Source organism: Vicugna pacos, chromosome 1 (assembly GCF_048564905.1).
Source record: "Vicugna pacos chromosome 1, VicPac4, whole genome shotgun sequence".
Classification (NCBI taxonomy): domain Eukaryota; kingdom Metazoa; phylum Chordata; class Mammalia; order Artiodactyla; family Camelidae; genus Vicugna; species Vicugna pacos.
This window is the reverse complement of record NC_132987.1, coordinates 81,326,944-81,344,080: the sequence shown is the minus strand read 5'-3', so window position 1 is coordinate 81,344,080 and position 17,137 is coordinate 81,326,944. Positions and strand designations below refer to the sequence as shown.

The following is a 17,137-nucleotide window of genomic DNA, read 5'->3' as shown; positions in this document are numbered from 1 at the left end:
GGATGGGCTTCCAGTTGGGTGGGGCTGCTAGCTGTCCTCTGTGGTCACTGGGGTGACTAGCTGGGCAGTGCTCTCACCCCTGAAGGGGCAGAGTTCCAGACTGTGTTTCATAGTAAAATGGTGCTACTGGCTGGACTCTGTGACTGGACAGGGCTACAGGCTGGGCTCTGTGATCGCTCCTGGGTGGGCGGAGCCTCCGGCTGTGCTCTCCAACTGGCTGTGCTACTGACTGGACTCCTCGTTCAAGCAGGGCTTTGTCCTTGGTCGGAGCCTCAAGTTGTGCCCTGCAATCTGGTGGAGCCACAAGCTGTGCCCTGAAGTTGGGCAGGGATGGAAGCTGGGTTTCCCAATCCCTATGTTTGGGTGAGGTCACTGGCCTGACTCTCTTTTGGGCGGGGGCCTCCGACTTTATCCTGCTATTGGACGGGGCCAAAGACTGTGCCCAGTGGTGGGCAGGGTCACTGGCTGGGCTGCTGTCTGGGCAGGCCTCGCTGTGTTCAGTAATCAAGCAGGGCCTTAGGCTGGGCTCAGAGGCTGCCTAGGCTCACCGTTCAGACTCCCTGGTTTTATGAGGTTGGAGGCTATGCTCAGCGGTTCGGTTGACTCACTGTCTGACTGTCAGCTAGGCTCCCTGGCCAGATGGGGCAACTGGATCAGTTCTGCAGATACCCAGAGCTGCTGGTTGGAATCCTAATTGGGCGCTGTAAGCAAGAATGCAGTCCACCAAGATCTGAGCACTGGTTGATATAAGGCCCTCCCTTCTTCTCGGTGTCTGATTCCCAGTGGTTGAGACCTGCGGATTGCCCCAGAGAGACCCCGTGAGATGAGACCCCAGTGGGCATCCTAGAAAGCGTCCCACAACACTAAGGGAGCTGGGTGTCCATCTTGAGCTCTTTTTCACCTAGAGAAAACCCTCTTGGTCCAGTGCTGTGCTGGCCTGGGAGATGGGTGATGTGGTCAAAATGAAATTGCTCCCCTTTCCCATTTAATGCTGACCTTCTCTACCCAGGGGGTGCTTCGGCCTGACTCTGTTTCTGGGATTTTCACAATGGTGTTTTGTCTATGGGTAGTTGCTAGTTGGTCTCTTGATGAGGAAGACCAAAGTGGGGGATAACCTAAGCCATCACTGTGATGAATACCTCCTTCTCTTGTTTCTTACTTGATTGCAGTGCAGTGTTTGATCATTAAGTGTCACATGACATAGACTATTATTTTCTTAATTGTTTTAATTATATTTCTAGTCATTTACTAAGAATGTTTTTAAAAATCAAGATTGGATGTTGTGTTTCACCAGGTAAGTTCTGTACACTCTGTACATCTGTGTACATAGGTAAATCCTTTCTCATTTTCATGTATTATGGTACTGTGTATCGGAAAAAACCCCACACTGCCTGGAAGGAAAGGGCTAGTATATGGTTCTGTGGCTCTTCTGTAGGTTCATGAATACCTGATGCTTTAGCTCTTGGTCAGATTATTTTTGTATCATTGACTCAAGGAATCTATAACAAACCATGGCTCCAATATAAATCGAAATCAATTGAGAACTATGCGCCAGACCAACAGCCTATACTTCATCGCTCATCCTGTTTACTGAATAACTAGTAACCAGTATTGATGGGATATAATATGAGTTAGTCATTTCTCTTGAGGGACTCCGTGACTAGTAATGTCTAATGGAACTGTGGAACTTACGGCTTTCCTGCACTTGGATGAGCATGTGATCCCCTGTGAAATAATTCTGGGCTATAGTTGTACCTGAGAGTCACAGGACCTGTACTTTGCTTTTGCTGTACATGCTACATTGTTACCTGTCTCAGTCTTAATTCAAGCTAGGTAAATTTGTTGTTACATGAAGTTTCCTATGTGTTATGAGTTGTACTGTCAATTTGAATCCAAGGTGGTAACCACTGTTGATAGAACAGAGTGAACTAACAGAAACATCTTCATATCCTAGAATAGACCTACTTGGACATGGTATATTATTCTTACACTACCAGTTTTATCTCATTTCACTTAGAAATTGTACAATGATATTCCAGAAATCTCTATTTTTATTCCTTTTCTGTGACATTGCAGTTCAGGCATTTCAATAGCTTAAATTCATGTTTTCCAATCTTAGATTTATAATTTCTATTTTTTCTATTTTTATCAATTTTTCTACCTACATTAATTTCTCACATTATGATTTAGATGACACTTTATGCTTCCTAAAGGATCTAAAGTGAAATAGTCATTTCCTCAGGACCTCAAATAATACACACGTGCATGTGTGCACACACATATACACACACTTTTGATTCTAAAATGAAACTTGAAGTATATCATATACTCACAATTGCAGGCTGTGATGGTTAGCCTCATCACACATGGCGAAAACTAAAGGCAGATTTACTTGTGTGGTGTTAGTGAGCCTTCCAGTTTTGTACTAACTTCTTCCTGGGTCATACATACCCTAGTAAAAAAAAGTCTCAGTACTGTGTCTAGGTCTGGAGTGTTGGACTTCCGTTAGTGCTGTAAATAATCAGGAAACTGGCCAAAATATATAAAGCAACTCTTTTCATATATTGGATAACTAGCAGGACCAGATTGATCAATAAAAAAAGAATAAACAAATGAAGTTTGTGCAACAACAGCTCCTGCTTTCTGCTTATGGAAGATAAATAAAAATAACTTTCTAGACATGAGAAATACTATAACTGAAATAATTTTTTTCTGTGTGGGACAGATATCAGATACACATCTGCAGAAGGAAAGATCAGTGAATCTGAGCACACAGCAATAGAGACTATCCATATTGAAGCACAGAGTAAAAAAGACTGAAGAGACAGACCCCGTGACCTGTGGAAAGATACCACACAGTGTGAGTGCCCTGTAACAGACGCCTTACTGTATAGGAATTAGGCAAATAAGAAGGCTATGGAATGACAGACTGAAGACATAGGGAGGATGAGTGAGATGCATATATACCATAAATACATTTTTTTTGGTAAAGATTTGCCAAGTTGCTTTATTTTCATGGTGTAAATAGTACTGTGAGGAGGAGGACTGAATGAGGAAAAAATTCTACAAATGAGGGGAATTGGTATCGATTATTTTAATACTATAATTTGATAAGGAGAATGGGTAAAGAAACAGTTGAAGTGTGCATTAATATTCACCCCACTCCCTGAGTTCCAGAGGAAATGTAGTAGTTAATACAGAGCTAGGAGCTCAGTGATCTGGTATCAGGGAATTTAATCATCAGAGATAATATTTAGGGAAAAGATAATTGGAAAAGAATTCTTCAGTCTAAGGAACACATTAAAAATCTTGTTTCTCCACCTTTCTCCACCTGCTTAGATCTGACGTAACTGTTGCACTTTCGCTAAATTCAGAGGAATTTCTGTTCTGAGAAAGAAAGGAACGTGCTTCTATAAGGAAACATAATACCTACTGTGCAGTATCTCCAGTTACACATTTTTGATATTTCCCATAGCTTCTTAGTTTTTTGAATCATAAATAGCCTAAGAAGTTTACTCGAACACAATGTTTTCTCACCAGCATCTATTTTAAAATTAATAATCAAAGGCGTATCCAGGTTTTGTGGTGCCTGAAGCTTATACAGTTGGGGGGAATTGCAGGGAGGGTCCTCTTCAGGAGAGGGATACAAAATTATGAATAAAATTAAATAGAGATGTTGATATTTATTTAGAGTCAGATTAACAGCAAATTACAATTTTGAAAAAGCTGATAACATCATCATAAAATCCAAAAACAAAACAGGTTATTTTTTCTAGTTCTGTAATGTGTATGGTAGTTTATCTAACTTTTTGCCTCATACTATTTGCCTCTTTTTACAACAAATAGTTTATCATATAATCTATAGAAAAAAGTAGTAAGGAAATTTGGCCTTTCCTCTAGTATATAAGTTTGTCTTTTATAGCATTAATGATAGTTACTCTGTAAAATATGCTGCTTTACACAGATGTTCCTGGTGTTTGTAGGACTGCTAGAGGTTTGTGACCCCACATGCAGGGATTTTCATAAGCTCAGATTTGCGCTACGTATATCTAACAGGAAGCATGGCACATTTATAATTCACACACTGGTATTGAGTATATTTCTTATCGGAGTGAATTTCTCTTTTCTCAATGTAAACTGAGTCTCCTAGTGAAAAAGCTATACACAGCTGAAAACTCGAATTTCCTAGGATCTAGTTTGTTCCCGCGCATTGCAAAACTTCCATTCACTTTCCAGTACTTTTGAGCTTGTTTCCATAGGACAAATTCTTACCTTTTACCTTTGACTTTAGTGTCTAGTTGCTGGGTGAGGCAGAATGGTGGACTATAGGCGCATTCTTGATATTATTACATAAGTACAGCTGGCAAAAAGTTAGCTATACGTGGAAGTGATTGCAAACAACGTATAAGCATTTCACTGTGCCCAAAGTCCTTGCATTTTTTTCAAATCGGCTTTCCCTTCATATCACCTCTAAGCCACCAACAGGAAGGAGAGCGTGATGGAGAAGTCAAAGTGGAAAAGACAGTGATTTCAACTGATTATAGTTAAATGTCTTACTTTTGCACATGTTACAAAAATATTACCCCAAAAATAGAATGCTTGTGCCCAGCTTAGAGCTTTGAAAGTGAGGGGGCTCTGAAGCTTACGCTTCATTAGCTTTCTGTAATATCTGTCCCTGTTACCCACTCTCAAAATAAACAAATAAGCAACATCATAATACACAAATTTAAAAATTTGAGTGAGGAAGGGATTCTAGTCATAGTGTGTTCACAGTTGATGGCATTGTGGGATATACAGTTGGTTCATAGTAAACTCCATCCAGCTAGAATCTCATTTCCTACAGAATAACTCTTGTTAATTTTTTTTATAAGGTTCCTCTTAGAAAACAGAATTGGAGCAATTTATTATTATGCATACAGTTATCTCCCTACCTCAATTACTGAGTTTTTCTCTTTTTTCCCCCAAAATTGACATTGACTAAAACGACTGGTTAGTACTATCAAAAAAAAAAAAAAAGAGTTAGGCTCTACTTTGTAAACACACTTTTTTTTCTTTCCACGTCAGAAGGATAATAGATTAATTGACTGAATTTGGGTCATCTTCTGTTCACCCCAGGATATATAATATACAGCAAAGACAACCAATAATTACCTCTAAAATTGCTATTATACGTTTTGATTGGAGGGCAGCTAGCAGATGTGACATGTTTCCACAGGTAGCAACAACACAAATGGTCTAATGAAGGGACCTGAAAAGTCAACTTGTCCACTAGCTTGGCCCAAGGTTTAAATTTTTTCTGATCAGAGTTACTCGTATTTTTTTTGGGGGGGAGGGGATAAACAAAGTTTATTCTAGGAAGAGCAACTCATTGAGAGAGAAAATCATTTTCAAATTTACATATATATCCTTTTCATTGTTCCTAAGAACAAGTTTAGAGCTTTAGCTTTTTACACTTACATAGTTAGCAAAGGAATAAAGACATACTTTTATTTTTAAATGTCAAATTCTCTATCATAAAATATTCCCTTGTTTTATCAACAATGCTGGTTTGAGATTTTAGATTGTATATTTTCTTAAACATTGTGGAATGTTGCTATCATCTACTTTATTCTCATTTCTCATTAACATTTTAAATGTATATTTGTCTCCTGAACATGTACACTCTTGATTAATTTTGAACCCCAAACTCCTAGTTTACTGTTTTCCTTGAGAAATGACCAAGTATGAGTCAACTTAATCATGATTTCCAGTGGAACTCAGCCTCTGTGAAGTAAGTCTCAGGATGGTTCAGGACTGTAGCCCGAAGAAAGCATTTGGCATTCAGTGTTTGATGAAGTTTGTGGAGGCACAATTTGCTAGCCCAGGATGCTTTAGGAGGCATTGAAATTCATTAACTAGACCACACCATTTGGAAGGAATATTCCTCCTTTATTTTGCTTCAGTGTTGGATTGTGAAAAGTGCTTTGGCTTTTGCCAGAAGTGACATAGTTGATACCCTTTCCTGTCAATTAATATAGGGGCCAGGTGTCTGCCATGGTGGATCTGCTTTGATAACCACATAAGAATAATGCTGATTTGCTAATGAGACTAAATAGCAGGAAGACCCACATTACAATGGAAATGCTTTTATTTCATTACAACAAAATGTCCTAAAAGAAAATCCTGTCCATAGTAGTAATTCAGTAAATTGATTGGATATTTATTCTATGAATAAGGGATCCTTTGAAAAAGAAGTTATAGACAATAATAAGGCCTACCTCCAGAAATATTTCACTAGTCTTTCTAGGCAGGTAGAATAAAATTTTCAAGTTTCAGCTCCAACTACATGTAGTAAAATTTTAGTTACTTGTTGCAAGAACTCCTAAATATGTCACTTGTCTGGAAAAGACCCATTGGTGTTGATCTGGGCTCCCAAAAGCTCTGGCAGTGTGAACTGCTTTGGACAAATTATGTCGCCTCTCTGTTGGTTATTCAGTTCTGGTTTTTATCTAGACTCAGCAGCGACATTTTACAAAGACAGACATACATATGAACACATGTTAGCAGTAGAAGACTTTTTAAGAATCTCTCTGGGAGCCTCAATATATTAACAGAAAGCCACAGGTATCTGTTTAATAGAAAATTTTGAAACATTGATTTAAATTCTTCAATATCATAAGAATACTGGAGAAGATCCAAAGTAAACAAAAACTTAAAATTGGAGGCTACAGATGACAAAGGCTCATAGCAGATTAGAAGATTTCTGGTTTATTCTCTTTCGTGATATCAGTATTATCCTGGTTTATATAGGCAGTGATTTGTAACTTACACCAAATATTTTTGTTTCTTACTTTGCATCATGGCTCACAATATGTAAGCTCTACCAAAACAGATACCTCCTCTGTTGCTTAATTTCTATTCTTGACACCTACAATAGGTGCTGGGAATACAGATACTTGGTGTGTTAATTTGTTGAATATATTAATGTCAAAACAATAATAATAATAACAACAATAACTATAATGGTCATAACAATTACTATTTTTTGAGCATCTGTTTTCCAGAATGAACTACAGGTGAATTACAGTTGTTAACTCATTCAATACTCATAAAAACAAAGATAGGTACAGTAGTACGTCCAAAAGATGAGTTAGGTTTCCCCAAGTTCAGAACCAGTTTGGATCAGAACTGAAATTAAACTCTGTGCACTGTGACTCCAGAGAAAATACTCTTAACTATTAATACTGCATTAAATCGCTCAAAATGAAGTAAATTTAAAATGATTAGAATAGAATTAAAGTGAGCTGTATTTTAATTAAAATTAGACAGTTTCTTCACCACACTAGTCACGTTTTGAGATCTCAATAGTTACACATAACTAGTGGACACTGCATTTGACAATGCGGATATAGTACATTTCCATCGTCAAAGTTCTGTTCAGCTGTGTTGACTAGAACAGGTATTGGAAACCTTCTTCTGTAAGAAGCCACATAGCCGTTCGTTCAGGCCAGACTTGTCTCTTGCAACTACTCAACACTGCCGTTACAACGTAGCACACCCATAGATAATACTTAAAGTATGAGTCTGACTCTGTTCTGATGACATTTTATTTATAGACAATGGAATTTGAGTTTTAGATAATTATGCATTTTATGAAATACTGTTCTTCAACCATTAAAAGTATAAAAACTATTCTTAGGTCAGATGATAACAGGCAGTGGGCTAAAGCTTACTGATTCCTGTTTCAGAATTTCTCTAGTATTTTAATTCTAAAATGCTGTGATTTTTATGGTAACAAATTTCAACAAAATTATTTTCTATTTTTTATGGTATGTTAATAAGGACTACTTTTAAGACTTACTCTCTCATGTTTTTAACATAATTTGAGTATTTCAGTATTAAAGGGAAGTGTAGCTAATTGTCTAAAGACTTACCTCTCAAACTAGTATTCCTTAAGGCTAAAATCCATTTATAATGTTTGTTGTAGTATTCTCAGAACTAGACAAATTTGCTGGCTGTTAGTGAAAACCTGGCTCCTAGTTCTTGAATTAATGAGTAAATGAGATTAAAAAATTGAAAATATTTTCACAATTTGTTGCTTATTGTACCGATAATATTTCACACACTATGATACTTATACAAAGGTTGTACAATATAAAGCATTATCATTATAAACACTTCTACAAAATGATACAGTGAAATGTGAAAAAGAAAATAGGGTTAAGATCATCTTTGGGGTTATATCGGCTGATAGTATTATTGAAATATGTAAGGTTTTCCAATTTGTCCTTTCTAAGAATAAACTGAAGAATGGCTTGCCATTTTTATTTACATATAAGTATTTTTCAAGCCATTTAACAAGCCTGGTATTTACCAGGTGTAGTGCACCGCTGTAACTTTGCTTCTACGTCTTAGAGAGCAGAAGACCTATTTGTGATCATTCTCTGAAAATTCAGGGTTTAACATTTTATCAGTAATCTAAAAGAAAAATATGATCCGTACATCTAGACAAGTGGGTTTCAATGTGATGCCCAGACCTACACCACCGGTCTGTGAGGTGGTGTCAGGACATTCCAAAGTTACTTCTAAGTTACCAGAAGAATTCTAATATGCAGCAAGAGTTGGGAATCACTGATTTGACAAAACATCAAGGGCAGTTTCCTTAATTTTGTTAGTAAAATTGGAGCCTGAGCTGACACAGAACACATTGACACCCAAGGAACTGCATGGAACAGGAGTAGAAAGAGACTAGAGGGCTAAACACTCTGATGGTGTGGTGATCGTGAAAGATCCCCATTCACATAGTTAGGTCAGTAATACAGTGAAGTGCAGTAGGGACTAATTAGAAGGAGCTGCAACCTGGCAGAAGCATGAATATAGTTACAAGCTAAATTTTGGACAGAGCTGCACAAAGAACTCTAAGCATACAAGTCTAGATTTTAGGTCATGGGGCTGTGTCCCTTGAAGTGATTTAAGATAATGGCCATTTAATAATTACAAATTGAGTAATTTGTCTAATATACTAAAATAATTTGACAGACACCATACATCATATCCTATAAAAGAATTTAGGACATAGATAAAATAAGAACATAGTAATATAAGGCACATAAGATTAAAAAAAAAGGTCAGATTATCTCGTATTAAAGATATTCAGGATACAAAAATGGTAAGATTAATGTGATTTTTAAATACAATAATTAAACGTGATATAAACAGTATTATGGACGCTTCTGAGAAGAATAAAGCATTACAGATGATTTATAGATGTATCAGAAAGCTGAAGTAAGTTTTCTTAGGAAATAAAAATAGCAAGGAACTTATTAGGATTAATTATCCTGAAAATGATAGGAAATCCTTGACAGGGAAATAATTACCAGTGTTAGGATAAAATATGAACCAGATTTTCATTTTAAAGTATATGAAAATGTCTAATTTGTCTCTGATTAAGAACATGTAGCAGCTTTTTTTCCCCTTAAAAGATGAAAAATTAATATTGATTTTTTTGTCAGGATATTTTTTCAAAGTCATATAACTAGTATTTTGATGAGTGATTTTAATTTTACCAAGATCAATTAAGGACACTTAGTCATAGTAAAAATAGTTACTTCATGACACAAGTATATGGAATAATTTTGTACAGTGGGTAGGTACCATGAGTGTTAAGGTGACAGTACTTAGTAAATTAATGGGAAAAGATTTGTAATGAGACAATTTGTAAATAATTCCTTTTTAAGACTCATTTTTGTGGGTGTATTATATTGGATCTCATATGGACATTATGACTTTATCTGTAACAAGATTTTATGGAATGACAGAAAAGTGAATTATGGTGAAGTAATAAAATCTCTGATAACCGAAGTTTGAATTTCCTGGTCTGCTGAGCTTTAAGTTTGAAAGTTTTAATGTGTGACCTATTTTTTACAGGCATAAAACTCTTGGAATATAAAACACACAAAGTTACCTCAATATAAAACTAATAATGTGACTAAAAGTCATCAAGGAATAAATTCTGATGAAGGTTTGAGTTCTTTCTTGACAATACTTTCTTACCCAAACATTTTGGGAATGTGTCATTCAAGGATCAATTGTTTTTAGATCTCAGTATTTTCTGCAGTGCACAAGTGGTCCTCCTATTATGAATTTGATGTATGTAGACATAGTCCATTATTTGCTTTTAAATCTTAATATGTGTCATTAATGTATCATTGTTTTTAGAAGTCAAAGGGAAAATAATACAGCATTGTCAAAAAAAAGGCTATAGTGATTGAGATTGTCTGGAAAGTAATGATATGTCAGTATTCTTTGCAACATAATAGTATAGCTTAATAGATATAAATGAACATAGTCACATCTGAGTAATAGAAACCTGTCTATTGATACAAGTTAATAGCAAATAGGCAAAAATCAACCTAGAAAACAGAACCTGTGGAGAAGAGAAATGGAGAAATGCTATTTCTAAAATGCGTAGTTGGTCATATAATAGGCCAGCTTTATTTAGAAGAAAGGATGACTTTGTTTACTTACTGTTAGGTCTTGTATGGTTTTGTAGTTCCTGAGATTTTGGACAAGCTATGGTCTAGAACTTAGGTAAGCATACCTGCTAGTGAATCAAGCCGGCTGCTGCAGTGAATTTTCTTAGGGGATAATGGTAACCTGATATGCTAAATATCTTTTTGATTAGATAAGTGTATATAAGTGTATATAGATCATGAATCTTGTGGGTTTGATTCGCTACAATGTTAACACCTCTTTAATAATGCATATTGAGAACGTTTGGTTTTATTAGAATTTAAAGACTAGATAAAACATAATCTTGGTGGATCTCCAAATATTTGAGTATATTTCTTATTCTCTTGTTCCTTCTCATGATCTTTAAAAATTTTATGTCTCAGAACAGTTGCCACAGTGCTTCCTTTATATTTTAAATTGATATGTTTGAGGTCAGAGAACTTCTCAATAGTGAAGGGAACCTGGGTTTTCACTGCAGCCATACACAACTTTGATGATACAGTTTCATATAAAAATTTATGGCAAATGTTGCAAAATCCCATGGTATTGATTGCAAGTTAATTGGATCGTGTCTATAACTTAGTGGATCACTTTCATGCCAAAAGATCTAGTGCCCCTGTGATTTACTGTCACTTGGGAAAAAGTGCTACTAAAGAGGTGTAGAATTTCTACAAAAGGTGCATTTTAATTCTACTGTTCATTTTTATGACCAAGGTATAAATTACCACTTGTCCTTACTCATCTTCCTAACCTGATTTAATACCGTGGGTCACTCTAAATCCTCTATGCCCAACAAATTGCTCTCCTTGCTCTTCCCTATGATCCTGTGAACCACCCTGCCTCTGTGTTTGGGTTCATCCTGCTTTTTCTGTTTGGAATTTGTACCTGCTCCCTCCTTAGCTCTCCCTTCCCTGTTCCCTCTTTTCATTGTACTTAAATGTTTCCGCTTCTATTTTCAGGGCCACCTTTTTGTTCCAAATTCCCTGAAGGCTTTCTTTACTATTTCACCTTAGTGTTTTCTCCCTTCTCTGAAAACGTTCATTTATTTTTTTCACTTTGTCTGGATCTTGGTTTAGGCTATGGTTAACTGTTCTGCAGTTTTTCATATACATATGTCCTGTTATTTTCTAATGACTCTAAACATCAAGAGGGTGTGTGCGTCAGCAGTATCATGGTTCAGTCTCCCTTGAGATACCAAGAAAAAATTTCCACAGTCTTTTAGCATTAGTGTTTGTCCTGGTGCTGATGTTGTTCGCCTTGGAAGAGTTGGGGGTCACAGCATTTTATTGTAGTCAGTTTATTTGACCTGTTTCAAATCACCATTCCTAGATTCCCCTACGACAGCTATTTATTCAACAAATACTTGAGTGTTTAGTGACTGTAGAGCAGAGTTCTCCACTCTGGCAAGAATTTCATAAATAAAAAAGACTGAGGTATTTGTCCCCATGGAACTTGCATCCTAAGTTCAGAAAATTGACTCAGTGTTGCAACAGTAGAAACTGCTTAGACTTCACTCTTAATATGTGCAGAATGAATTATGAACTCTCATATTCTCCAGCTGAATCAAGTACTCAGTGCTCATCCCCACACAGGCTCTTAAAAGCAGTGGCTTAATTTTGAAAGTAGAGTGGGTCAGCATATTGAGGGTTGGTATATATTGATTTGCAGCCTCTTCAGGGATCTTCCCAGGTATAATCTGAAGCTGCCCACTCTCCCTATGCAGAAGGCCAGGGGAGACTAAAGAAAGAGGCCGATCGCTTCAGATTGGTAGGTAGCAAGTTTAATAAGCAAGGGAACTTACATGTCTTGGGTGGCTGCAAAAGAAATAGATTTCTGCACCCACCCACCAAATCTTAAAACTTTTTTTTATAGAGGCTTTAACTGGGTTCAGTCACATATACCATCCAGATGGTCTCAACACCACATTCCCATCTCAAGGCTGTATTTGGGGGTCAGCTTCTGGGAATGCAGCATGCAAGTGGAACACACATTCCAAGTACAGGAGATGGGGTAGATGGGGTGAGGAGCCTCCAGTTGTCCAGAACCACATTATGGGTCAGTGTCTGAACGACCTCCCTGAAGAGTATAGTAGAGTAGTCAAGAGCACAGGGCCTAGACCATTATCTCCTAGATTGAGAAAGTGGTTCTGGGTCCTTTCAAACTATTGTGAAAAAAAAAAATTGCAGTGGCAGGAACAGTTCTGAACTCATTCTATGAGGCCATCATCACCCTGATACAAAAATCAGGCAAAGATATTACAAAAAAAGAAAATTACAGGCCAATATCACTGATGAACATAGATGCAAAAATGCTCAACAAAATAATAGCAAACTGAATTAAAAATACATTAAAAGGACCATATACCATATTCAAGTGAGATTTATCCCAGAGTTACAAGGACTTTTTAATATCTTCAAATCAAGTAATGATACACCACATTAACAAACTGAAGAATAAAAATCATATGATCATCTCAATAGACTCAGAAAAAAGCTTTTGATAAAAATTCACCATCCATTTTTGATAAAAACTATCCAGAAAGTGGGCCTAAAGGAAACATATCTCAACAGAATTAAGGCCATATATGACAGACCCACAGCTAACATCATGCTCAGTGGTGTAAAGCTGAAAGCACTTCCTCTAAGGTAAGGATGCCCGATCTTGCCGCTTTTATTCAACATAATATTGGAGGTCCTAGCTGCAGCAATCAGAAGAAAAGGAAATAAAAGGAATCCAAATTGCAAAGGAAGAACTGAAACTGTCACTGTTTGCAGATGACATGCTACTATACATGGAAAATCCTAAAGATGCCACCAGAAAACTACTAGAGCTCAGAAATGAATTCAATAAAGTTTCAGGATACAAAATTAATATACAGAAATTTGTTGTTTCTATGCAATAACAATGAACTATCAGAAATTAAGAAAACATTTCCATTTGCCATCACATCAAAAAGAATAAAATGCCTGGGAATAAACCTACCAAAGGAGGTAAAAGATTGGTACTCAGAAAACTGTAAGACATTGATGAAAGAAATTGAAGACATAAACAGATGGATATGCTGTGTTCTTATATTGAAAGATATATTATTAAAATGACCATATTACCCAAGGCAATCTACAGATTTATTGCAATTCCTGTCAAAATACCAATGGCATTTTTTCCCAGAACCACAACAAGAATTTTAAAATTTGTGTGGAAATACGAAAGATCCTGCATAGCCAAAAGAATCTTGGAAAAAAAAGAACATGGCTGGAGGAATCACACTGTCTGATCACAAAAGTAGATGCAAAGATCAGTGAAACAGAATAGAGAGCCCCAAGATAAACCCATAACTTACAGTCAGTTAATCTAGAACAAAGAGGGCAAGAATACACAATGGAGGAAAGACAATAGTGGTGCTGGGAAAACTGGACAGGTACATGTAAAAGAATGAAATTAAAACATTCCCTAACACCGTATACAAAAATAAACTCAAAATGGATTAAATGTAAGGCTAGAAAATAAAAAACTCCTACAGGAAAACATAGGCAGAGCATTCTTTGACACAAATTGAAGCAGTATTTTTTTTTTATCCTTCCCCTAAAGTAAAGGAAATGAAAGTAAAAAATAAACAAATGAGATCTAATGAAACTTAAAAGTTTTGCATAGCAAAGGAAATTATTAACACAACAAAAAGAACCTATAGAAAATAATTGCAAATGATATGACCAATAAGGGATTAATTTCCAACGTATATAAACAGCTCATACAATTCAACAACCAAAAACCAACCTTACTGAAAAACGGCAGAAGAACTGAATAGGTATCTTTTCCAAAGAAGACATAAAGATGGGCAACAGCTACATTAAAAGATGCTTGACATCACTAATAAACAGGGACATGCATATTAACCACAATGAGATACTGCCTTACACCTGTCAAAAAGGCTGTCATCAAAAGGAACACAAATAACAAATGTTGGTGAGTATGTGGAGAAAAGGGAAACTTCATAAACTGTTGATGGGAATGTAAACTGGTAACAGCCACTGTGGAAAACAATATGGAATTAAAAAAAGAAAAACTATAAATAGAACTGCCATATGACCCAGCAGTTCTACTCCTGGATATAGATCTGGAAAAAATTGAAAATGTTAATTCAAAAAGATAACATGCACCCCAATATTCCTAGCAGCATTATTTACAACTGCCAGGGTATGAAAGCAACCTAGGTGTCTATCAACAGAAAAGTAGATAAAGAAGATGTGGTAAATTCAATGTGGTATATATACCTTGGACTACTTCTCAGCCATCTGCAGCAACATGGATGGACTTGGAGGGCATTATGCTAAGTGAAATAAGTCAAAGAGAAAGACAAGTACTATATGATATCATTTACATGTGGAATCTGAAAAATACAGCAGAGTAGTAAATATAACAAAAAGTTCACAGATACAGAGAACAAACCAGAGGGGAAGTGGAAGGGGACTAAGAGGTAAAAACTACTAGGTATAAAACAAGCTACAAGGACATATTGTGCAACATGGGGAATAAAGTCAATACTTTAACATAAATACAAGTGGGTTTTAACTTTAAAATTTGTGAGTCACTATGCTTTACATTTGTGAATTAAATAATAATATGTAGCAACTGTACTTCAAGTTAAAAAAAAAAGTGGCTCTGGGGATTTCTGTTTTCAGCTCTGACACATGAAGACCTTGGAAGTCAGTGCTCTGCTCACAACAAGAACAATTTGGGCTGCAAACCAGTGGTAGTGTAAAAAGTGTCACCTGGAAAACTAGAGAAACAGGTGTAAGCCTAGAGAGTCACAAATAAGACCTGCTTATTTGGGACAGACCCCACTAGAGCCAGAAATTGATAGGAACACTTAATGGTAATTTTGACACCTTGTTGGAGCTGAGCTGCGGATTAGCATGAGTGTGAGGAACTCCCGGGGACTGCGGTATTAAGAAGGCCCCGTGCTGTAATGAGTTTTTAGCCTCAGGAATCACGCCATGTTCATACTACAAAAATCCAGGAAAGATCTTTGTGCACCTGTATGAAAAGGGAAAAATTAAGCATTGTGATATAGGAACAGAGGAAATTCTGCTCTTCAGGGTAAGAGACTCTATCAGAGGCTTATCTCACTTAGGAGGAGGTATCTGATTTACTCTGTATCTCTTTAGCCTCCGCTTTTATCTAAAGGATGAGAAAGGAAAAGCTAAAACTTTGTGATGCTCAGGACTCAGGAACACAGGACTGATAAGAAGCTGGGACGAATCGTAAGGTTATTAATCACATCTTCTCTCCCACAACTACTGTATTAGTTTTCTAGGGATACCATGACAAAACACCACGGGCTGGTGTCTTAGACATGAGAGATTTATTTCCTTACAATTCTGGAGCTGGAAGTCCCAGATCAAGGTGTTAGCAGTTGTGGTTTCTCCTGAGGAGGCCTCTCAGGATTTTTTTTAATGCAATGTATATTTTCAGAACATTTAAATTAGAAATCAGTAACAGAAAAATATTTGGAAAATCCTCAAATATTTGGGGATTACTTAGCATGTTGTAAAATATCACATAGGTCAAAGAAATCTCAAGAAATTTAAAAATACTTTGAAGTAAATGAAAATAAGTGAAAATAAAGCTTATCAAAATTTGTGGGTTGCAGCAAAAGCGGTGCTTAGAGGGAAATTTATAGCAGTAATATACATATATTTGGAAAAAACCTAAAATCAATAGTCTAAGCTTCTGCGTTAGCAAACTAGAGAAAAAAGAACACTTGAAGCCTCAAGAAAGAAGAAGAAAATAAATAAAATTAGAGCATAAATAAATGAATTTTAAAATAGGAAAACACAAAATCAATGAAATAAAAATCCAGTTCTACGAAAAGATGAATAAAATTTGACAAAGCTCTGACCAACCTAACCAAGGAAAAAGACACCAAATACCAGCATCATAAATGAAAGATGATGATGTACACACACACACACACACACACACATTCACACACACTCACACTCACACACATTCACACACACACACTCACACACACATATGGCAATGGAATATTACTCGGCCATAAAAATAATGAAATTTTGTCATTTGCAACAACATGGATAGACCTAGAGGGTATTATGCTTAGTGAAATGTCAGAGAAAGGTGATTATTATATGTTTTTTACTTATATGTGTAATTTAAAAAATGAAACAAAGGAATTAATATAACAAAACAGACTCAAATACAGAGAACAAACTAGTGGTTACCAAAATGGTTGGGGGGAGATGCAAGAAAGATGAAGGGGGTTAAGAGGTACAAACTATTAGGTATAAAATGAATTTCAATGATGTAATATACAGCACAGAGAATATAGTCAATATTTTATAATAACTGTATGGAATATACTCTAAGAATATCAAATCAATGTCTAGGTTGTACACCTGAAACTGATAAAATATTATGAGTCAAATATACTTCACTAACAATTTGAAGAAACAAAAAATGAAAGAAGGGTAATAACTGGTCAGAATGGTATTAAAAGGATTAAAAAGGAATATTGTAAACAACTCTATGCCTATACATTTGATAATCTAGATAAAATGGACCAATTCCTTGAAAGATACAGATAACCCAAACTCACATAAAGATAATCTGATAATAAGTATCT

At 36.1% G+C, this 17,137-nt stretch overlaps 1 long non-coding RNA gene across 1 annotated transcript in view; it reads left to right on the top strand.

Moving 5' to 3' along the window:
- LOC116277658 (uncharacterized) overlaps nt 1-2,926 on the top strand; it is a 66,519-nt gene extending 63,593 nt beyond the window's left edge. The window contains exon 4 of the long non-coding RNA XR_012075041.1: nt 2,726-2,926. This is a non-coding gene — a long non-coding RNA (uncharacterized lncRNA). The remainder of the gene's footprint in view (nt 1-2,725) is intronic.
- Nucleotides 2,927-17,137: the final 14,211 nt, after the last annotated feature.